General features: G+C 38.6%; 1 protein-coding gene across 3 annotated transcripts in view; it reads right to left on the bottom strand.

Moving 5' to 3' along the window:
* RSF1 (remodeling and spacing factor 1) overlaps positions 1-25,334 on the bottom strand; it is a 148,931-nt gene that overhangs the window by 66,846 nt on the left and 56,751 nt on the right. The gene's annotated exons all lie outside the window — the stretch shown is intronic.

The following is a 25,334-nucleotide window of genomic DNA, read 5'->3' as shown; positions in this document are numbered from 1 at the left end:
TCTCCAACTCAAAGTCCTCCTAATTATGGGTAAAGATTTCACTGCTTGGCTTCTATAATGTGGCATTAACTTAAATTTCTAGGTTTCTCTTTCCACACAAACATTTCAAGCAAACCAGAGACAATTTAACAGTATGAAGAAAGAAGATCTGGATAAATTACACTTATCAGGAGAGATGCCATGGATTCTATGAGCCAGTTTCCTCAGCAATAAAAGGGGAGCAGTAGTAATATTGATCTTAAAGGTTGTGAAGTAGACATGAAAAATGATATAAAGTGCCTACAAACTTCACACTCTTTTTCCAATCCAAGAAGCAAAGAGTATAATGAAGGCCCAGGGAGAAGAACCAACAAAAGGCACAAGATTGTCTAGTTGGGAAACTGGCTAGAAAGGCTGGGAGGAGAAAAACAAAAAGGCAAGTGAGACTGCTTACATAACCATCTCAACTTAGGAATAAGACTAAGCTGGCCCTCCTGGGAGGGGTTACTCTTTTCCTCTCCAGTACCAGTGTCGTCGTCTTTTTTTTTTTTAAACCAACTTGTGTAATAGAATCGCAGGAGATCATTGTTAGGATAGAAAAAATATAACCAAGCAGTAAGGCCAGGAACTCTATAGTGGAAGATCTTTAAAGGCAAAAAGGAAGAAAGAGCTCTCCATTCTCTGGAATACCATACTTCCTTTGACTGCTACAGCATTGTATTTTGCAGAGAAAAAATACTGAGACATACAGAGTGAAGGAAATTTTTCTAGAATACCACACAGGGCAGACCCTCAGGTGATATAACAAAAGCTAAAAGTCAACATATGAACAGATACTTTGCGCCAAAGAGTAAATGGCCAAAAACCACAGCAGATGACCAATGACCTTAGTCATTAGGGAAATGTAATTCAAAATCACACTGCAATACTACTTCATACATGTTAGGATAACTATAATCAAAAAGAAGGAAAATAGCAAATGATAGGAATGTAAACTAGTGCAGTCACTTTGTTTAAAAAAAAAAAAAAAGGTTAGCAGTTCCTCAAAAAGTTAACACTGAGTTACCACATGACTTAGCAATTCCATTCCTTGGTATGTACATATACAAAAATGAAAATATATGCTATACAAATGTTCATCTCAATATTATTTATAATAGCCAAGGGTGGGATCAACCCAAATTTACATCAAGTGATGAATGAATAAAATAATATGTGGAATATAAACACAATGGAATTTTATGAATCCATGAAAAGGAATGAAGTATTGCTATACTGTACAACATGGATGAATATTAAAAACATGATGCTAGGTTTAAAAAAATCAGATATAAAAGGTCACAGATTTTGGAGTGTTTGTATATAGAATTTCCACAAAAGTCAAATCCATATAGACAAAATTGCTAGTGGGTAAGTAGAGGGAGGAACAGTTGTTGCTAATGGGCTTCCTTTTAGAGTAACTTTAAAAATGCTCTACAGTTAAGACAGTGTTCTACTATTAAAGTAGCTCACATATTTGTGAATATGCTTAAAAAACTGAATTGCATATTTTTAAAAGGTGACTTTCACAGTATGTCAATAATATCTCAATCAAAAAAAAAAATTAGAGGGACAGTCCACAACATAGACTAAAGCTTACGACTTGGCTGAAGCATTTCTTGAGTGCTCTACTGTGTACCACACCCCTAAAATACTTTGAAGCCTAAAGCTGAGTGTGGGGAAGCTCAACTTCACCCAGAGGGGCTGAGAATGACACAGCTCCAAAGCATAGCCAACAACCTAGTTACCAATGCACAGTCAATGGCTCACGGCGTCACTGATACCAAATACAGCTGAAGAGCTATTGATTATCATTTACTGTGTGAAAGGGAAGGAGGGACAGAGTGAGGTAGAGAGAGAATTAAGATACAGGCCTCTGCATCTGCACTACTTAGCTTCAATTTACTGACCTTCATTTACAATGTTCAGGGTGTAAAACCTTTGCTGTGCTGATATTCAGAGATAAACATGCTATTCATTTTCAGTTTCTTTTTTTCTTTTTTTTAATATAAATTTATTTTAATTGGAGGCTTTACAATATTGTATTGGTTTTGCCATACATCAGTTTCTTTAAGCAATGCAGACTTACACTATGCTATTTGAAGACCTCCCCTCCAAAGGTCCCTCTTGGCCCCTGGAGGGCCCCTCAAGTCCCTCAAGGTCCCTCTTGGCCCCTCAAGACCCATTACTCAGATTTGCCCAAATAGCCATAACCTATTTTTACTACCTTCCCAGGGATGCAGTGGTGAAAAATACCCCTGCCACTGCAAGAGACACAAGAGTGTAGGTTTGATCCCCAGGTGGGAAGATCCCTTGGAGTAGAAAATGGCAACCCACTCCAGTATTCATGCCTGGAAAATTCCATGGACACAGAAGTCTGGCAGGATACAGCCCATGGGGTCTCAAAGAGTGGGACAGGACTGAGCAACTGAGCACAGCACATTGTTACCACAAAGGAAATGCCACAAATAAAAAAAGCATTATAAATGACACTTAAATAATTCTTATGCAGGACTACATAATCCCATCAGGGGTCAGCAAACTTCTAAGAGACAAACAAAATAATTTAGGTTTTGTGACTACATGGCCTCTTTTTCAACTATTACACTCTGTTACAGTGCAAAAGCAGTCATGTTGCTAAGTCATGTTCAGAAGCTAAGTCATGTCTGACTCTGCAAATCCATGGACTGCAGCATGCCAGGCTTCCCTGTCCTTCACCATCTTCCAAAGTTAGCTTAAACTCATGTCCATTGAATCGGTGATTCAATGATCTCACCCTCTGTCATCTCCTTTCTCCTCCTGCCTTCAATCTTTCCCAGAATCAGGGTCTTTAACAATGAACTGTTTCTTTGCATTAAGTGGCCAAAGTATTGGAGCTTCAGCTTCAGTATCAGTCCTTCCAATGAATATTCAGGACTGATTTCCTTTAGGATGGACTGGTTGGATCTCCTTGCAGTCCAAGGGACTCTCAAGAGTCTTCTCCAACATCACAGTTTGAAAGCATCATTTCTTTGGTGCTCAGACTTCTTTATGGTCCAACTCTCACATGCTGCTGCTGCTGCTGCTAAGTCACTTCAGTCGTGTCCAACTCTGTGTGACCCCACAGACGGCAGCCCACCAGGCTCCCCTGTCCCTGGGATTCTCCAGGCAAGAACACTGGAGTGGGTTGCCATTTCCTTCTCCAATGCATGAAAGTGAAAAGTGAAAGTAAAGTCTCTCAGTCGTGTCCGACTCTTAGCGGCCCCATGGACTGCAGCCTACCAGGCTCCTCCATCCATGGGATTTTCCAGGCAAGAGTACTGAAGCCGGGTGCCATTGCCTTCTCCGGTACATGACTACTGGATAAACCATAGCTTTGACTATATGAACCTCTGTCAGCAAAGTAATGTCTTTGTTTTTTAATATGCTGTTTAGGTTTGTCATAGCTTTCCTTCCAAGGTTCATTTCATGGCTGCAGTCACCATCTGCAGTGATTTTGGAACCCAAAAAATAAAGTCTGTCACTGTTTCCATTGTTTTCCCATCTATTTGCCATGAAGTGATGGGACCAGATGCCATGATCTTAGTTTTCTGAATGTTGAGTTTTAAGCCAGCTTTTTCACTCTCTTCTTTCACCCTCATTAAGAGGCTCTTTAGTTCCTCTTCACTTTGTGCCACTAGAGTGGTATCATCTGCATATCGGAAGCTGTTCATATTTCTCCTGGCCATATTAATTCCAGCTTGTGCTTCATCTAGCCTGGCATTTCCCATGATGTACTCTGCTTACATGTTAAATAAACAGGGTGACAATACACAGCTTTGACGTACTCCTTTCCCAATTTTGAACCAGTCCATTGTTTCATGGCTGGTTCTGACTGCTGCTTCTTGACCTGCATACAGATTTCTCAGGAGGCAGGTAAGGTGGTCTGGTATTTCCATTTCTTTAAGAATTTTCCACAGTTTGTTGTTATCCACACTGTCAGAAGTAGATGTTTTTCTGGAATTCTTTTGCTTTTTCTATGATCCAACAGATGCTGGCAATTTGATCTCTGGTTCCTCTGCCTTTTCTAAATTGAGCTTATCCATCTGGAAGTTCTCGGTTCATATACTGTTGAAGCCTAGCTTGAAGGATTTGAGCATAACCTTGCTAGCATGTAAAATGAGGGCAGCTGTGCAGCAGTTTTATCATTTAGCATTGCCCTTCTTTTCCAGTCCTGTGGCCACTGCTGAGTTTTCCAAATGTGTTGGCATGTTGACTGCAGCATTTCCACAGCATCATCTTTTAGGATTTGAAATAGCTCAGCTGGAATTCCATCACCTCCACTAGCTTAGTTTGTACTAATGCTTCCTAAGGCCCACTTGATGTCACATTCCAGGAAAAGCAATATTTTCTATAATACATAAATGAGTGAGCAATACCACTTTACAATACCACTTTATTTGTAAGGAAATTTGAATTTCATATAATTTCCATATGTCAACCATTCTCCCAAGCATTTCAATACATGAAAACCATTCTTACTTCTTAAGCCACACATAAACAGGCAGAAAGGCGAGATTTGACACAGGGGCCACAGTTTGCCTAGAGGACCAGAAACTAGCTTTGTTTATTAGAGACCGTCTAGACAGTTATTCTTGGGGCTTTAAAGTAAAGGGATCCCTACTAGATTGGTAATCCACATAAATTACCCAGGTTTCATCTGATTCTAACCAAGCAGCCTATTTAATTTGGTTTTGCAAGCAATTCCTTTTTAGAGAATGTTCCAATATCCAAACCATCCACATTTATCACCATAAATTATCATTCCATAATACTGGTTTTAAGTTTGATTCTCTCTAAATGTGCTAATGAGTGATTATGTCTTGTTGTTTCCCTGTATAGTGCCTAAGGAACAGTCTTTCCGATACACACTGATTTTGTGTTCCGTGCCTGCAAGGTTGAATGCCATTCAGCATGGGAGGTCTCTTGGCTGCCTGCCTGTTGTCATTCCAAAACTCCCTGTATCTATTCTTCTTGACTTCTACAGAGAAAAAACAAGGTTGAGGATGGAAAATAAGGGGTAGGGGGTGTGGGGGGCATTTAAAAGTTCACAGCAGCTGAACATGTTTAAGAAAGGTGGTTTGACATGCCTATTCAGCAAAAACACAGATTTTATCTCAGTGAGATCATTAACATATTAATCTTAGACTCATATACACAATGGAAGCACCAATAATTCTTCTCTTTTTGGCAGTTTAGAAGGAAAGGTATTAAAAAGGAGGAAGGGTGTAGAAAAACCACAAAATTCTCAGCATGAACATCCAAATGTTGGCACTGAGAGACTAGACCACCACTTGAATGGCTTCTATCAGCCTAAGGGCACACCCCTGCTCTTTCATTGTTGTCTAGAAAACTCAAGGTTGCCAAAAGGATTTATTGTTTGTTCCAGCCAACATCTGATCAGATCCTGGAGGACCTCTAAATCTCTCTTTTTTTTCCTTTTTGTCACAACAGGCACTTGCAGGATCTTAGCTCCCTGACCAGGAATTGAACCTGCCCCATCCCAGTGACCACGACAAGTATTAACTACTGGACTGCCAAGGAATTCCCAACTACTTTTAAAACAAACAAACTTAAAATTGTAAATCTTTCCTCTAAACCTTTGAGAGATGTTATCTATACATTCTACAAGACAGGCGTGTCCTTCTCAAGGACCTGAAAGCCAATCCTTTTGTTATGTAATCATCAGACTGCAGAAGTTGCAGGCACAAAAGGCCTAATCAAGCTGACTTTGACCAACTCTCATAACTGGCTTTTGTGATTTTTTTATTTCCCTAACACAGCTCAACTCCTTTACTCTCTCATTACCATCTCCCCAACTCCCTCATCCTACCTTTAAAATACCAGCCACCTCTGGGCAAACTGAAATTGAGTTCAAGCTCCATCTACTAAAGTTAGTTATTGAATAAATCTGTCAGTACAGCCTTTAACCAGTGTTTGGTTTTGTTTATCTTTGATGAGGGAGTCCCTTAATATCATTCAGATGGAAATTTTTATTTTACAATTTAAAAACATGAAGTTTAAAGAGATTCATTTATCCAGTGATTCCACATTTACTGAGTACTTGTTCTATGGCAGGAACTAATCAAAGAGCTGGGACACCATGGTAAAGAAAACAACCAAACTGCCACCATGGAGCTTATATTCTAGGAGGTAGTCAAATGAGTGAATATAAGAAAATATCAAGTGGAGAGAAACGGTTTAGTGCTCAGGCAAGGCCTCATTCTAAAAAGCTGACATCTGACACCAAAAGTTGAGATATGACTGATAAATAAACATCAGCCATAAAAAGACTGGTAGAGGAGTGTTTCAGACAGAAGAAACAAGCTGGCACAAAGGTCTGACATATCTAAAAACAGAAAAAAGGATCACTGTGTACGAAGCAGAATAAGGGGGAGAACAGAAAAAGAAAAGGAAACCAAAGGCCAGACGATGTAAAGCACGTAAGAAATTAAAATCTAATTTCAAATGCGATGGGAAGATTTTTTACATTTTGGGGAGTGGGTAGTATAGCCAGTTCAGAATATTGTGTTAAATGCTGGACAGGGTGTCGGGAAAAGAAAACCCTCCTACACTGCTGGTGGGACTGTGGCTTGTACAGCCACCATGAAAAACGTAAAAAGGTTCCTTAAAAAACCAAATATAGAGTTGCCATATGATCCGGCAATCCCACTCCTGGGCATCTATGCAGAGGAAATTCTAATTATAAAAGATGCACCCCTATGTGCACAGGAGCACTGTTTACAACAGCCAGGACAAGGAAGCAACTAAATGTCCATCGGCAAATTGATAAAGAATGTGGCATATATTATATATACAATACAATGGAATATCACTCACACATCAAAAAGAATAAAATGTCATTTTATTTTGTCATCCATCCATTTTATTGTCATCCAGCAACATGGATGGGCCCAGAGATTATCATACTAAGTGAAATTAGAAACAGAAAGACAAATACCATACGATACATCACTTATATGTGGAATCTAAAATTTGACAAAAAATGAAGTCATCTACAAAACAGAAAGAGACTCACAGACACAGAAAACAAACTTATGGTTACCAAAGCGGATAGCATGCATGCTCAGTCCTGTCCGACTCTCCAACCCCATGGACTGTAGCCTGTCCAGCTCCTTTGTCCACGGGATTTTCCAGGCAAGAATACTGGAGTAGCCATTTCCTTCTCTAGGGGCTCTTTCTGACCCAGAGATGGAACCCATGTCTCCTGCATTGGCAGGCGGATTCTTTTTTTATAGATGAATATTCTTTTTTTTTTTAATTAATTGACTTTTTAGTTGAAGGATAATTGCTTTACAGAAATTGTGTTGGTTTCTGCCAAACATCAACATGAATCAGCCATAGGTACACATATGTCCCCTCCCTCTCATCTCCCTCCCCATTCCACCCCTCTGGGTTACAGAGCCCCTGTTTGAGTCCCCTGAGACACAGAGCAAATTGCCATAGGCTATCTATTTTACATATGGTAATGTAAGTTTCTGTGTTACTGTCTCCATACATCTCACCCTCTCCCTCCTCCCCTGGGCCCATGTCCCTAAGTCTGTTCTCTATGTCTGTGTAGCCACTTGGAAGCCCAAAGGGGTTAGCAGGTTAGCAGTTAATTTAATTAACTCCTAATTTAGGAGTTTGGGATTAGCAGATACAAACTACTATATATAAAATAACAGCAAGGTCCTACTGTGTATCACAGGAAAGGATATTCTATATCCTGCAATGGACCATAATATGAAGACTAAGATAACCAAAAGAATATGAAGACTATGGCTGAATCACTTTGTTACATGCCAGAAACAATACAAAACTATAACTCATCCATACTTTAACTAAAAAATAAAAAAGAAATACTATATTAGTTTTGGGTATATGCCAAGGAATGGGACTACTGGATCATATGGTAGCTCGATTTTTAGTTTTGAAAGGAACCTCCTTACTGTTTCCCACAGTGGCTGCACCAATGTACACCCTGCCCGCCCGCCCCCCTCCCCTACCACAGTGTAGGAGGGTTTTAATATGGTGAGATGATTTTTAATGGGGGAAACATTAGATCAGATATATGTTTCAAAAATGGCAGCTGTGTGTAAAATAGATTGTAGAGGGGAAAGAACAGAAACTACAAAACTTTTAACCCAAGAGACAATGACGACACGGACTATGGTGTAGTAGTGGGAACAGAAAGAAGCAAACAGCTGTATTTTGAAGGGAGAATTTTAAGGACTTTTGAAAGAACAGATGTGGAAGGTGACTGAAAAGGAAAATCAAAGGTGACATCTAAATTCCTTGACTTGAACAAATGGAAGGATAAAAGTGCTTTTAATGAAGGCATAAAGGAACACGTGAGGGAAAAGAGATGTCATACCTACAGAGTCTGAGGTACCTATTATATACATCTAAGAAATGTCCTTCTCAAATTTAGTGACTGAACTGAATCTGAGTCAAAACTGAAGCTATGACTCCTGGTTCAGATCTTTCCACTACATCCCATACAGTTTTCACTAAAACCTTTTCAAGTCTGAGTCAAGAAGAATTTTTTTGGCTGAGCTCTGAGAAGTCATCTTTTTATCCCTAGGGTGTGACAAAGCATAAGATACACAGCAGGTACAAAACAAATATCTGATGAATAAACAAAAGACATAGAAAAATGATGCTTTTACATTAATTTAAAAAATTATTATTTTAAATTATCCATCAATAACTTCTGAGTAGAATAGCAATAGCTAACATTTATTGTGTGTTTACCACATGCCAAGTACTATTCCAACCGCCTTAAAATATTAATTCAGTCAATTCTCGTAAGTGTTTTCATGGCTGTACTATTATCCTTAGGAGGTTCTGTGCTTTAGCCAAGAAATAAGAGAAATAGGAATTAGTATCTCTAGTAATTTATAGTGAAATCAGTAATATATTTAAGACACCAATTAGGTCAGTTATCACCAACCATACTATGGACAAAGGCTAGATTGAGAATTAGAAATCATGTAGTTTTGTTATTACATTCAAATTAAACCTTACCAAATATCCCTGACCAAATATGTAAATATGTCCAACTATTTTATACATAATATTCTTTCCAGAGGACTAAATGAAACATTTACTGAGCACATTTAGTATTAGGAAAGCAAAGATGAATTAACAGTCTCTGCGCTGAGAAGTTCAGAATTCAGAGAAAGTCATGAAAACAAGTAATTAGAGGGGAGAAGCAGTCACTGAGTCATCTACAAACTGAGAAACTGGTATAGCCATGAACTACTATGAAAATAAAGGAGAGAAACCCTTCAGCCAAATGGAGGAAAGTGTGACACTTTTATTCAAGTGGTGACATTTATCTAGGACCTAAAGGATGAATGAGGCTTTATCAGAAAAGGAGGTAAATAAATAGTATTTCAAGAAGAAACAGAACAGAATATGATAACCAATGGGGATGTGAATATTTTGGTATGTTTTGTCGACATGAAGGCAAATAAAAGAGCTCTTTATGCTGAGCCCTTCGAGTCCTAAATCATGAGTGCTGAGGGGTGGGAGTGGGAAGAGACAAGGCCGTGAAAGTAGGTCATTGCTCATAAATATGAGGACTCAACAAGCATTCAGAAGTACTGATGAAAAACAGTCCTGTTGCACGATGGCAAGATAGGAGGATAGAATCCAAGGTCAAGGAGACCCACTAAAGCCTGTTTTGCAATAACTCACAGAAAAGGTGATGAAGCTTGGCTTAACCCTGCAGAGGATACTCAAGAGAAGGCAGATTCAGATTGTACGTATCTTACAAAGCAACAAGCTTTATGCTTAATACATTATACAGTAAATGTTTTACTCTTTACAACAGACCTTTCACAAATATTATTTCATTTGGGGTAGATGGCCCATAAAGCTACAATATTTTTTAAAACAAAACAAAGTCTGATCATCTTTCTATTTTCTATAGTATCTCCCAAGTTCATGACCTTGCTGACAGTGGACACTAAATATTTACACTATCAGTAGTCCCTGATATAACTATAGAGTCAACTTACTATTTTGATGAGCCACCTGGGAATACTGCCTATAACAATGCATATTAAGAGTTATATATAGAATGGAAGATTCTTTCATTCCTTAAAATATATACTGGATATACTTCAATGGCAAGACTTCTCAAGCAACATGGTTTTAAAAATTAAAAGAATACCAAAATCCCAAGTGACTAGAGCACAGGCATGTATCAATTAATGGGTTTATTCCACAAAAAGGATAAAGTTCTTTATCAGTACTTTGCTGTATGTTAGACCCTGTGATTGACATCAGGATAAGTAAGATACTACAACTCTTACAAAAGGGACTCAGTTGGACAGGCAGCTGGAATCTGTTAACCTACAAATATGGCACATTTACACAGATCAAAAATTTGAGAAGCTACTCTCAAAAGTAGTCTATTCTGAAGAGTAGTAAAAGGTATCTTGCAAGTATTTGGCAAAAATCCAGCAAGAAAAATCAAATCTCTATCATAGCTACTTTATACCCATAGATAAGAGTAACCATATACCTAAAATACACCCAAGTGGAAAGAGTATAATTGGTAAGTTCCTCTTTCTAAGAGATCTACTTTTTAATCAATAATCTAAATAGGAAGGGATATAAGGTTTTAGTATAAAATAGATTGAGATTCAAATCCAGGCTCTATCAACAGTGTGATCCTGTCGAGGTCAATCACCTCTCTCAATTTCAGGGTCTTCGTCTGTAAAATGGAGGTTATCTTGCTAATAAAAGAGATGAGATTAGGAAGATGTCTATCAGAGATCCTTATGGTGCCACAGCTACATATATAAATGCAAACCTGAAGATAGATCCAGAAAAACACAACAAGAACCAACTGGAACACAAGAAGAAAATAAAGAGAATTAAGAGCTGTTAGGAAGTAGACTAGGCTTCCTGGTGGCTCAGTGGTAAAGAATTCACCTGCAATGCATGAGCCATAGAAGATGTGGGTTCGATCCCTGGGTCGGGAAGACCCCTGGAGGAGGGCATGGCAACCCACTCCAGTATTCTTGCCTGGAGAATCCCATGGACAGAGGAGCCTGGCAGGCTACAGTCCATAGAGCTGCAAAGATTCCAACACAACTGAAGCAACTCAGCAGCAGCAGGAAGTAGATCAGTGTTCTTCAAACTGTATATAAACATTGTTTCAAGATACTTTTGTTTCAAATATATTTAAAACACCCAATATTTAAATAAAATTATTGGTGACTGATTTAATTCTCTACTTTTATTTTCTGGGTAATTAATCCTATATATAGGCTTCCCTGGTAGCTCAGATGGTAAAGAATCTGCCTGCAATGTGGGAGACCTGAGTTCAATCCCTGAGTTGACAAGATCCTCTGGAGAAGGGAGAGCTACCCACTCCGACATTCTTGCCCAACCATGGAGAGAGGAGCCTGGTGGGCTACAGTCCATGGGGTCACAAAGAATTGAACATGACAGAGCAACTTTCACTTATAGGCTCCCCTGATGGCTCAGGGGTAAAGAATCTGTCTGCCAATGTAGGAGATGCAAGAGATGTGGGTTTGATTTGTGAGTGGGGAAGATCCCCTGGAGGAGGAAATGCCAACGCACTCCAGGCATTCCTGCCTTGGAAATCCTATGGACAGAGGAGCCTGGCTGGCTACAGTCCATGGGGTTGCAAGAGTCAGACATGACTTAGCAACTAAACAACAAAACCTATATTATACTGATGGGCTGCCTTGTTAGGATCCAATATGACAGTAAACATGTTGAAGGTAAGATTACTGCCAGATCTAGAGAATATTCTCTGACTGTTGCATTTTTATATATTGTGGAGATATACATGAATTTAGTATGTAGAGAAATATTTTTGTATAAAAACAAAAATTCACCATTTTAGTCAATAAGTGTATAATTTAGTGGCATTAATCAATCACATTCACAATGTTGTATAATCATTGATACTTCTTACTTCCAAAAGTTTTTTTTATTATCCAGACAAAAACTCTTTCTTTTGGCCACACCACTTGGCTTGTGGGATATTAGTTCCCCAACCAGGGACTGAATCCAGGCCCTCCGCAGTAAAAGGGTGGAATCCCAATCACTGGATTGTCAGGGAATTCCCTTCAAACAGAAGATCTTTAAGCTTTAAGCAATTAACTCCCCATTCTCCTCCCACTCTGCAGCACCTCATAATCTCTAATCTACTTTAATATCAGTTGTTTTGTGTCTGGTTTCTTTTACTTAGCATAATGTTTGCAAGGACTGCCCATGTGCTAGCAAATAAAAGAAGTTCTTTCCTTTTTAAGTATGAAAAATATTGCATTGTATGAATGTATCACATTTTGTTTACTGATGGACATTTGGGTAGTGTCAACCTTTGGGCTATTATGAATTAAATTACAATAAATACTGGCATACAAGTGTATGTCTGAGGCTGTTTTTGGTTCTTCTGAGTATACAGCTAGGTGCAGAACTGATGGGTCACACAGCAGTTATATGTTTAGCTTTTTTTTTTTTTTGACCGTAAAGCATGGCACGTAGAACCTTCCTAACCAGGGATGGAACTCATGGCCCCTGTATTGGAAGCACAGAGTCTTAACAACTGGACCACCAGGAAAGCCCTGTTTAGCTTTTTAGTTCAGTTCAGTCGCTCAGTCGTGTCTGACTCTTTGCGACCCCATGAATCGCAGCACGCCAGGCCTCCCTGTCCATCACCAACTCCCAGAGTTCACTCAGGCTCATGTCCATTGAGTCAGTGATGCCATCCAGCCATCTCATCCTCTGTCGTCCCCTTCTTCTCCTGCCCCGAATCCCTCCCAGCATCAGTCTTTTCCAATGAGTCAACTCTTCGCATGAGGTGGCCAAAGTACTGGAGTTTCAACTTTAGCATCATTCCTTCCAAATTTAAGGATGGGCCAAATGGTTTTCCACATCAGCTGCACCATTCTGTATTCCCATCAGTTTTAGCATCTCCACAAACTCATCAATATTTATTATTTTCCTTTAAGAGTTACTCTATTAGGTATAAAGTAATACTGAGTTTCTGATTTTCATTTCATCCATGACTAATGATGTTGATTATCTTTTCATGTGCTAATTATTAATTGCTGCATATCTCTGAAGAAATGTCTACTTAAATATTTTGCACATTTTTTAAATTGGTTTGGTCTTTTTGTTGTTTTTAGGAATCCCTCTATAGTCTATATATTTTCTTATCAATCATACAATTTGCAAATTATTTTCTTCCATGATGTGGGTAGTCCTTTCACTTTCTTCATAACATTATTTGATGGACAACAGTTTTTCATTTTGATAAAGTCGAATTCATGTACTGTTTTTCTTCTTGCTTACATGCTTTTGGTGTCAAAATTTAAAACTCTATTCCCAAGCTGAAGGTCATAAAGATCTATCCCTAAGTTTTATTCCAATAGGATTATGGTTCTAGCTCTTTCAATTAAGCTGTTAACCCATTTTGAGTTAATTTTTGCATGTGGTAGGAGGAAGGGTTATTTACTGCATTTGGCAACTTGTTAAATCTCAAGAAATATACATTTCATGCTATAGGCAATAATCAAAATAAGTTTTAAAAACACTACAATAAAGTTATCACTACAGCATATATACTCCATTTCATTTTCAGCTCAGCAAGAGTCAAGACACATACACATCATTAACATAATATTTTTAATGGATTCCTAAAGTTTTTTATACTTAGAAAATTTTAGGAGATTCTACTTTTACTTCCCAGGTTTATCTGGTTAATAGCTAAAGTGATAACCTTAAATTGCTATTTTAATGTAACTTCTTTCAAAACACATTGATACTAGAGTTATAGGTAAAGGAGCAATATCTGAGTATGCAATGGAGAGGTCCTGACTAATACAAGTGTGCACACTTGGGGGGAGAAAAGAACAACCTCTGGAGGGGAAAAGCAGGTTTCTGAAGTCTACTACAAGAGCACACTTGCACAGATTTCCCAGCCATAATTAAGGCACTGATCCCTCTGACTGGAAAAGTCTTCAGATATATTATCAACACAAAACATTAACTGGACCACTTGAAGTTCGGAAGAAAAACTAAAGCAGATGCAACCCAACACTTCTGTATCTACAAGTATAAATAATTTAGTCTAAGTTGCTGTCAATTCCAAAAGAATGTCAGACACAGAAAAGAAAAAAAGTTAACTTGTTACTGTTTTTCTGATAATTTATTTTTAATATTTAAACAACACTTGCTGGGTTCCAACTATTTGATAAGTACTATGCTGGAGAAGGCAATGGCAACCCACTCCAGTACTCTTGCCTGGCAAATCCCATGGACAGGGGAGCCTGGTAGGCTGCAGTCCATGGGGTCGCTAGGAGTTGGATACAACTGAGCCACTTCACTTTCACTTTTCACTTTCATGCACTGGAGAAGGAAATGGCAACTCACTCCAGTGTTCTTGCTTGGAGAATTCCAGGGACGGAGGAGCCTGATGGGCTGCCGTCTATGGGGTCGCACAGAGTCGACCTAGCAGCAGCAGCACGCTGAGAGAATTCACATATACGTTCACAAGAACTGACTAAACTTACATACCTAGTAATCAGCAGTGTTCAGGCTCTTTCCCCATTAGAAATCCAGAATTCTTACTACATCATCCCAGGCAATTCATTCATGATGGTAAACCGTGGCTACTGACACACCGTGCGTGAGTAAACGTGTGTGCTTAGCTGCTCAGTCATGTCCAACTCTTTGCAACCCCATGGACTGTAGCCCGCCAGGATCCTCTATCCATGGGGATTCTCCAAGAAAGAATACTGGAATGGGTCGCCATGCCCTCCTGGGGACCTTCCTGATCAAACCCAGGTGTCCCATACTGCAGGCGGATTCATTACCAGCAGGAAAGCATGAGTAAACGGTACTCTATTTAAAGAACATTTGCAAAGTTAAAAGTGTGAAAATACTTTCCAATATACAGAGCATTAAGTATTCATTTTGTGGCATAAGACAAACCTATATTCAATCCTTGCTTCATCATCTACTATTTATGTAACTTTGGGAGTTATTTATTCTCCGTGATCTAGTTTGTGCTGTGAAGTAAATGATACTGTATGTAAAATAGCATAGGATCTAGTATATAAGTTTTCAATATTAGCTCTTATCATTATTACAAAAATATAAGCTTTGGAGAAACTGAAACCCTCGTAAATTGCTGATGAGAATGTAGAATAGTATAGTGACTATGGAAAACAGTTTGGCAGTTCCTCAAAAAAAATGCCATATGACCCAGCCGTTTTATACACTCCTAGGTACATAGAGAAGAGAAAAATTCATGGCCACAGAAACACTTTTACATCAACATTCATAGCAGAATTCCTGATAGCCAAAAGGTGAAAAAATCCAAATGATCATGAATTGAAAATGGATAAATAAAATGTATTAACCATACAATGGAAGAATGTTTTGCAATAAAAAGAAATGGAGTACTAATATATACTATATGTAACATGAATAAACTTTCAAATCATTATACTAAATGAAAGAAGACACAGAGGCCACATATTTTATGATTTCATCCATAAGGAATGTTCAAATACACAAATTCATAGATACAGAAAGGAGATTGAGAGCTGGACAGGATCTGAGCAGGAAGGGGTTGTGACTGGAACAGATTGCTAATGGGTACAGAGTTTCTGCTTGGGGTGATGGAAATGTTCTGGAATTACATAGCGGTATGGTTGGACAACATACTGAATATACCAAAAGTCAACGAATATATTTTAATATGGAAAATTTTATGTTGTATGAATTATACCACAATTTTAAAAAGAAAAACACAACTTAATAAACAAGGCCAAAACACTGAAAGATAATAACCTTAGCTTATTTTTGAAAAGTAAACAGAGCAGTAGAGAAATATCTACCCCTTGTCAAAATATATCCAAAATAACGAATGACAAAAGATGGTCCTTATGACTTCCTAATAGATGACAAACTGCCTAAGGAATAAAAGCAATGAGCCTTACTGAAACTCCCATTTAGATTAAAGTTATCTATTGACAAAATGGGCTTCCCTGTTGACTCAGACTATAAAGAATCTGCCTGCAATGCAGGACACCCAGATTCAATCCCCCAACCACTAATGACAAAGAAGCTTCAGTTGAACAGTTCTATGAAGACCTACAAGACCTTCTAGAACTAACACCAAAAAAAAAAAAAAGTCCTTTCATCATAGGGGACTGGAATGCAAAAGTAGGAAGGCAAGAGACATACGTGGAGTAACAGGCAAGTTTGGCCTTGGGAGTACAAAATGAAGCAGGGAAAAGGGTCTAACAGTGTTTTGCCAAGAGAACGCATTGGTCATAGCAAACACCCTCTTCCAACAACACAAGAGACGACTTTATACATGGACATCACCAAATGGTCAATACCAAAATCAGATTGATTATATTCTTCCCAGCTGAAAATGGAGAAGCTCTATACAGTCAGCAAAAACAAGACCAGGAGCTGAGTGTGGCTCAGGATCATGAACTCCATATTGCAAAATTCAGACTTAAATTGAAGAAAGTAGGGAACATCACTAGGCCATTTAGGTATGACCTAAATCAAATCCCTTACTAATTATACAGTGGAAATAACAAATACATTAAAGGGATTAGATCTGATAGAATGCTTGAAGATCTATGGACAGAGCTTTGTGACACTGTACAGGAGGAGGTGAAAAAACACCAAGAAAAAGAAATGCAAAAAAGGCAAAATGGTTGTCTGAGGAGGCCTTACAAATAGCTGAGAAAAGAAGAGAAACAAAAGGCAAACGAGAAAAGGAGATAGACCCATCTGAAGGTATAGTTCCACAGAATAGCAAGGAGAAATAAGAAAGCCTTCCTCAGTGATGAATGCAAAGAAACAGAGGAAAACAACAGAATGGGAAAGACTAGTGATCTCTTCAAGAAAATTGGAGATATCAAAGGAATATTTCATGAAAGATGGGCACAATAAAAGACAACAGTATGGACCTAACAGAAGCAGAAGATATTAAGAGGTGGCAAGAATACACAGAAGAACTACACAAAAAAGATCTTAATGATCTGGATAACAACAATGGTATGATCACTCAGCTCTGACCTAGAGCCAGACATCCTAGAGTGTGAAGTCAGGTGGGTCTTAGGAAGCATCACTATGAACAAAGCCGTGGAGGTGATGGAATTCCAGTTGAGCTATTTCAAATCCTAAAAGATGATGCTGTCGAAGTGCTGCACTCAATATGCCAGCAAATTTGGAAAACTTCACAGTGGCCACAGGACAGGAAAAGATCAGTTTTCATTCCAATCCCAATGAAGGGCAATGCCAACAAATGTTATAACTACTCATTTTAAATGCTAGCAAGGTTACGCTCAAAATCCATCAAGCTAGGCTTCAACAACACATGAACCAAGAACTTCCAGATGTATAACCTCAATTTAGAAAAGGCAGAGGAACCAGAGATCAAATTGCCAGCATCTGTTGGGTCACAGAAAAAGCAAGAGAATTCCAAAAACATCCACTTCTGCTTCATTAACTATACTGAAGTCTTCGACTGTGTAGATGACAACGAACTGTGGAAAATTCTGAGATGGGAATACCAGACCACCTGACCTGCCTCCTGAGAAATCTGTATGCAGGTCAAGAAGCAACAGTTAGAATCAGACATGGAACAACGGACTGGTTCCAAATTGGGAAAGGAATGCGTCAAGGCTGTACACTGTCACTCTGTTTATTAACTGATTTGTAAAGTACATCGTGAGAATTGCTGGGCTGGATGAAGCACAAGCTGAATGAAGACTACCTGGAGAAATATTAATAACTTCAGATATGCAGATGACGCCACTCTTATAACAGCAAAGAGGAACTGTAGAGCCTCTTGATGAGGGTGAAAGAGGAGAGAGACAAAGCTAGATTAAAATTCAGCATTCAAAAAACTGAGATCATGGCATCCCGTTCCATCACTTCATGACATATAGATGGGAAAACAATGGAAACAGTGACAGACTTTATTTTCTTGGGCTCCAAAACCGCTGCAGACAGTGACTCCAGCCATAAAATGAAAAGACGCCTGCTCCTTGGAAGGAAAGCTATGACAAACTTAGCATATTAAAAACCAGAGACATTACTTTGCCAACAAAGGTCTGTCTAGTCAAAGCTGTGGTTTATCCAGTAGTCATGTACGGATGTGAGAGATGAACCATAAAGAAGGCTGAGTGCCAGAGAATTGATGCTTTCCAAACTGTGGTGTTGGAGAAGACTCTTGGGAGTCCCTTGGACTGCAAGGAGATCTAACCAGTCCATCCTAAAGGAAATCAGTCCTGAATATTCATTGGAAAGACTAATGCTGAAACTGAAACTTCAATACTTTGGCCACCTGATGCGAAGAACTGACTCATTGGAAAAGACCCTGATGCTGGGAAACACTGAAGGCGGGAGGAGAAGGGGACGACAGAGGATGAAATGGTTGGATGGCATCACCAACTTGATGGACATGAGTGTGAGTGAACTCTGGGAAATGACGAAGGATAGGGAAGCCTGGCGTGCTGCAATCCATGGGTCGCAAAGAGTCAGACACGACTGAGTGACTGAACAAGAACCATTACCTAATTTAATCACTTTCCAAAGAGTTCTGAGATTACCTATTATCTTCCCTTTACTTTTGAAGGACAAATGAGGTCATTTTCTGTTGAGTGGTAGATAGACACCCCAGAAAACACACATTAGCTTATTTTCTACTAAATGTCATTATCCCTCTAGTACTGAACACCAGGAAATACTCTGCTTATCCAAATAAACCTATTTATTTTCATATTTTAACATTTCTTAAAATCAAGAGCCTTTTAAAATCCATTGATTACTACATTCCGTGTGACAGTATTTTTTTTTTTCAATGAAAAACTGTCTCTAAATCACTGGCATGGCATGCACCGAAGAAATCACAAAACTGAATAATAACAGCAGTAATAAATTACCATTTGTCTCTTAGAAATAATTCAGAGCTAAAGGAAATCAATTCCTTTAAAGGATAATTTATTAAGAACTAGCTTTTCTATTACTTTTAGGGTCTGTTTACTGCTGTGTTTGGGCAGGAGGCAGGGTGGCAAGAAAGCACAGGTACAGAATCTGTTGAATGCACGTGTCTGTTTACTGACATGGTGGTATTCATTATCCATGGCTAAGATGTCTTAACTTGCTCACATGGTATCTAAAGTCATTAGCAATCACAGCAAACAGAGAAGTTTCATGGAAGCACATGAGTTTACTGGCAGAGAAGTTTTATTATGACTCAAGCAAAGTGAAGCCCAATAAGGCCAAGGTCTATCCAACTAAGAAAGGGGTTAACAGATCTTTGCAGAACTGCTATTTTAAATTTCTACTAACTAGATTTCTTTATTTTTAGGAGGGTAACTTCACCTTAAAAGTCACCGGCTAGAGGGAGGAGGGAGGAGGGTTCAGGATGGGGAGCACATGTATACCTGTGGCGGATTCATTTCAATGTTTGGCAAAACTAATACAATATTGTAAAGTTTAAAAATAAAATAAAATTAAACAGAAAAAAAAAGAAAAAAAGTCACCAGCTAGATTTTCAGGTTCCTATACATTTCACACTAGTAAAGTAATGCTCAAAATTCTCCAAGCCAGGCTTCAGCAATACGTGAACCGTGAAATTCCAGATGTTCAAGCTGGTTTTAGAAAAGGCAGAGGAACCAGAGATCAAATTGCCAACATCTGCTGGATCATCGAAAAAGCAAGAGAATCCCAGAAAAACATCTATTTCTGCTTTATTGACTATGCCAAAGCCTTGTGTGGATCACAATAAACTGGAAAATTCTGAAAGAGATGGGAATACCAGATCACCTGACCTGCTTCTTCAGAAACCTGTATGCAGGTCAGGAAGCAACAGTTCGAACTGGACATGGAACAACAGACTGGTTCCAAATAGGAAAAGGACTACGTCAAGGCTGTATATTGTCACCCTGCTTATTTAACTTATATGCAGAGTATATCATGAGAAACGCTGGGCTGGAAGAAGCACAAGCTGGAATCAAGATTGCCGGGAGAAATATCAATAACCTCAGATATGCAGATGATACCACCCTTATGGCAGGAAGTGAAGAGGAACTAAAAAGCCTCTTGATGAAAGTGAAAGAGGAGAGAAAAAAAGTTGGCTTAAAGCTCAACATTCAGAAAACGAAGATCATGGCATATGGTCCCATCACTTCATGGGAAATAGATGGGGAAACAGTGGAAACAGTGTCAGACTTTATTTTTTTAGGCTCCAAAATCACTGCAAATGGTGATTGCAGCCATGAAATTAAAAGACGCTTACTCCTTGGAAGGAAAGTTATGATCAACCTAGACAGCATATTGAAAAGCAGAGACATTACTTTGCCAACAAAGGTCCATCTAGTCAAGGCTATGGTTTTTCCAGTGGTCATGTATGGATGTGACAGTTGGACTGTGAAGAAAGCTGAGAACTGTAGAATTGATACTTTTGAACTGTGGTGTTGGAGAAGCCTCTTGAGAGTCCCTTGGACTGCAAGGAGATCCAACCAGTCCATCCTGAAGGAGACCAGTCCTGGGTGTTCATTGGAAGGAATGATGCTAAAGCTGAAACTCCAGTACTTTGGCCACCTCATGTGAAGAGTTGACTCATTGAAAAAAGACTCTGATGCTGGGAGGGGTTGGGGGCAGGAGAAGGGGACGACAGAGGATGAGATGGCTGGATGGCATCACTGACTCGATGGATGTGAGTCTGAGTGATCTCTGGGAGTTGGTGATGGACAGGGAGGCCTGGACTGCTATGATTCATGGTGTCACAAAGAGTCGGACACGACTGAGCGACTAGACTGAACTGAACTGAACTTACATACTGGATGATATAGGAGAATATATGTTAGCAAGTCCAGGATATAGCACAACAATGAATGCCCTTCTTGAGGTGAGCTGCTAGACACCTCTCTTTGCCTCTATCAGGTATCAAGACTTACTCACTCTACCTTCCAAATATTGATAGTTCTCACCTAAATCCTTTTCCTTCCATGTTGCTGCTGTTTAGTCACTCAGTCATATCCAGCTCTTTGTGATCCCATGGACTATAGCCCGCCAAGCTCCTCAGTCCATGGGATTTCCCAGACAAGAATACTGGAATGGCTTGCCATTTCCTTCTCCAGAGGATCTTCCTAATCCAGGGATCAAACCTGCAACTCCAGCATTGCAGGTGGATTCTTTACCATCTGAGCCACCAGGGAAGCCCTTTCTTTCCATACTTACTGCCAAAACCTTAATTCAGGCCTCTTAAGTGGTTGGTTGAATTATTACAGTAACTTTCTTTCACATGAACCCTAGGCTTCCACTCACTGCCATTCTCCATATTATAGTGAAGCCAAACTACTGGTAATTTCCTAACAAATTTCTGCTCATTCTACAGGTCTCAGTTCAACTGTTTAAGAGAAACACAATAAGACACGGCAAACAGATGCCACTGCTGAGTGATCTGTGGTAGCAGTGTAGTCTGCTAAACTAGGGTTGGCAGGAAAAGCTTAGATTGGTAACATCTGCTATGAGCCAAAGACCAAGGTCTAACAGATAAGGATATCTGCTCTAGATTTAAATAGAATTTGCTCTCCATAATACAAATGCACAGCAGTACCACTTAGAGAAGGATAAAAGATCGAAAGCCATGTTAACGGGGAAGGTAAAATTTCCACTAGAAAAATATCTAATGTAACCAATAAAGAGAACCAAGAAGTAAATACGGAGTTAATCTTATTAGCAGTCAAGTGAAAGAAAACTGAAATAATTTAAATAATTAATTCACCTGATATTGATGTATAAAAGATACAAAAAGCATTCAAGATGCTTATAATTTACAACAAAGACAAATATGAGGGGCAATACCAACAGTATTTTAAACCACTGAATTCACAAAGCCCTGGGCTTGAATGCTGGCTCTGCCATTTCTAGCAATGTGAGATTTGTCTGGTTATTCAGTTTCTCAAAATCAATTACCTTGTGCATAAGAGGAGGAAAATATTAAGTTCAAAAGTGAGCTATGTAACGAAAGTATCAAACAAAGTGCCTGGTACATAGTGTACATGTAATAAAAAATATATGGTAATTTCTATAATGGAGCTACACATAAATCCATGGAGGAACATCTGGAATGTCTTCAGGCAAAAGGAATTACTTCTTCTCAAGAAGAAAGTAATACCTGAGGTTATATTTAAAGGATAACTGTTTGACAGGCAAACAAGTTCATGAGAAGGCATCCGAGGCAGAAGATACAGTATATGCAAATATTCTAAGGAATGAAGAAGATCCCATGTTCTGTGAATGACACAGAATATGAGTCAAGTAGTAGGGTACACAGGAGGGACTGTCATTAGATGTGGCTAAAGAAAATGGCTAAATCATTAAGAGTTTCGAATGCTATGACAGAGTTTAGATTTTTAAGAGAAAGAGAATCACTAAATAACTCTTACAGTAATATAATAGCTACTTTCAAATCTTTGTGTTTAATATGCCAGAATCATGGTTTGAGGTCACAATGTTGGTGGGGATACAAATACATCATGGATTCAATATGTACCAGAAGATCAAGAATAAGAATTTGGCTTTTGATATATGTTGAGTTTGATTTTGCTTACAAGAAACAGTTCACTAGGCAGTCAGTAGGATATAAATGGAGATGTTTGTAATCTGGTATAAAAGCCTGAAGTAGAGCTAGAGCTTTGGGAGTCAGCATTTGATAAAACTTTTTCTAATAATCAACTTTTAGGGAAACTGATTACTTAGACTCCATGCAAATACATTTGTTCAGTCACTCCACATGCTTAGAGCTGGGTAATGATGGTCCAAAAGATAGACATAGTTCCAATCTTCTTATGAACCAGCAGACAACCAATATGAGAGAAACTAAAAAATAGGCAAAAGCAGCTCTGCTGCAAGTATAGATATGTTCTTTCCTCATCCTTGTCCTTTTTATCTATCCAGTAGATGAATACCAAGTGACTTTCTGGTATTCTAATTTCATAAAGAACAAAACTAAGAGAAATAGAGAAATATATTGTTAATGTGCTTTCTAGGCGAGGTGTCAAAACTTTTTCCTGTAAACGGCTGATGGTATTTTAGGCTTTGTTGATCATATAGTTCTTAAACAAACCACTGACAATTGCACTGTAAACTTGAAAGCAGTCACAGATCATAGGTAAATGAATAGCAGCAATGTCAAACACTAGTTTATTTACAAAACCAAGGGGCTACCTGGATTTGGCTATCATGTGCCAGTTCCTCTAGACTATCAACAGTACTCTTAACAATGTAGAAAGAAGAATGGCTAAAATTCCTGATACAGTTTTTGGCCACAGAAAAACTTGTACTTTGATTTTTAAACTATATTTCTAGAAAAGCTATAATTTTACATAAAGTTTATTGTCAAATATTCATTCAAGAAACACAACCTGGAATCAAGATTGCCGGGAGAAATATCAATAACCTCAGATGTGCAGATGATACCACCCTTATGGCAGAAAGTGAAGACGAACTCAAAAGCCTCTTGATGAAAGTGAAAGTGGAGAGTGAAAAAGCTGGCTTAAAACTCAACATTCAGAAAACGAAGATCATGGCATCCGGTCCCACCACTTCATGGGAAATAGATGGGGAAACAGTGGAAACACTGTCAGACTTTATTTTTCTGGGCTCCAAAATCACTACAGATGGTGACTGCAGCCATGAAATTAAAAGAGGCTTACTCCTTGGAAGGAAGGTTATGACCAACCTAGATAGCATATTCAAAAGCAGAGACATTACTTTGCCCACAAAGGTTTGTCTAGTCAAGGCTATGGTTTTTCCTGTGGTCATTTATGGATGTGAGAGTTGGACTGTGAAGAAGGCTGAGCGCCGAAGAATTGATGCTTTTGAACTGTGGTGTTGGAGAAGACTCTTGAGACTACAAGGAGATCCAACCAGTCCATTCTGAAGGAGATCGGCCCTGGGATTTCTTTGGAAGGAATGATGCTGAAGCTGAAACTCCAGTACTTTGGCCACCTCATGCGAAGAGTTGACTCATTGGAAAAGACTCTGATGCTGGGAGGGATTGGGGACAGGAGGAAAAGGGGACGACAGAGGATGAGATGGCTGGATGGCATCACTGACTCGATGGATGTGAGTCTGAGTGAACTCCGGGAGTTGGTGATGGACAGGAGGCCTGGCGTGCTGCGATTCATGGGGTCGCAAAGAGTCGGACATGACTGAGCGACTGATCTGATCTGATCTGATACCCAGTATTGATACTATTATCAGGTTTCACATAAAATGTCCACTCCTGATGATTTAGAGAAGAAAAAAATATACACAAGTAATCATAGCATTCATTTTTAAAACAACTTAAGGATTTCTTTCTTATTGCCCATAAAGAAAACTTCATTGCTTTTAAGGTTACAAAGTCAGAAAAACCTTGGTTAGTAACTTAGTTTTGTGTTCTTTGCAAGTTATTCATAATCACAGTTCATTCATTCAGCAAATAATGATTAAGCAATGATGTGTCAAGCACTGTACTATGCATGATGTTTATCAAGGGTGAGCAAACTCTTTTTGAAAAGGACATGATAGTAAATACTAGGCTTTGCAGGCCGAGAGGTTAAATCAAGGATCTTTTACTGGCACCTATGTTAAGGAGAGAAAACATTTCGTATATTTTTGGATGAAATTTAAAATACGATAACTATATGTGATATACCAGGTAGTATATCATATGCATTCTGTGTAATATATAATAATTAACGATTATACAATTTTTGTAATTCAGATATACTAATGAGATGCAGAGAATTATTTGGGGGTGGATAATAGCTGACTTAATTGGAATTCAAAATAGTCACTCTTTAAGAAACTGATTGTAAATGTTGTTTGTTAAAAAATATTCTTGATTCACAAACCTTTATGAAAATAGGCAAGGGGCCATAATTTGAGGGCTTTTGATGTATATGAAAGTGAATAAGGCATACAAGGTCTAGTTCTCATGAATTCTGATGAAGGATAGAGATTTTTAAAAAGGCAATTCTACTTATGTAAAATGGGGATATCCATCTATGAACCTACTCCTGCTGAGTTTGCGTTGAGTTCACATACAGAAGGTACTTTCTCCTTCCTTTTTTTATAAAGGACTGTATTTAAGGCCATAAAAATGTGAAGACTAAATAAAGTGGCCTAGACAGCAACCAGCAGAATACAACTTAGATTCCATATAGTCATTACAGTAAAGACATTTCCATGTTGAGCATATCTTCATTTGTCTT

This window comes from Bos taurus, chromosome 29 (assembly GCF_002263795.3).
Source record: "Bos taurus isolate L1 Dominette 01449 registration number 42190680 breed Hereford chromosome 29, ARS-UCD2.0, whole genome shotgun sequence".
Classification (NCBI taxonomy): Eukaryota; Metazoa; Chordata; class Mammalia; order Artiodactyla; family Bovidae; genus Bos; species Bos taurus.
This window is presented reverse-complemented; position numbering and strand designations above follow the sequence as displayed.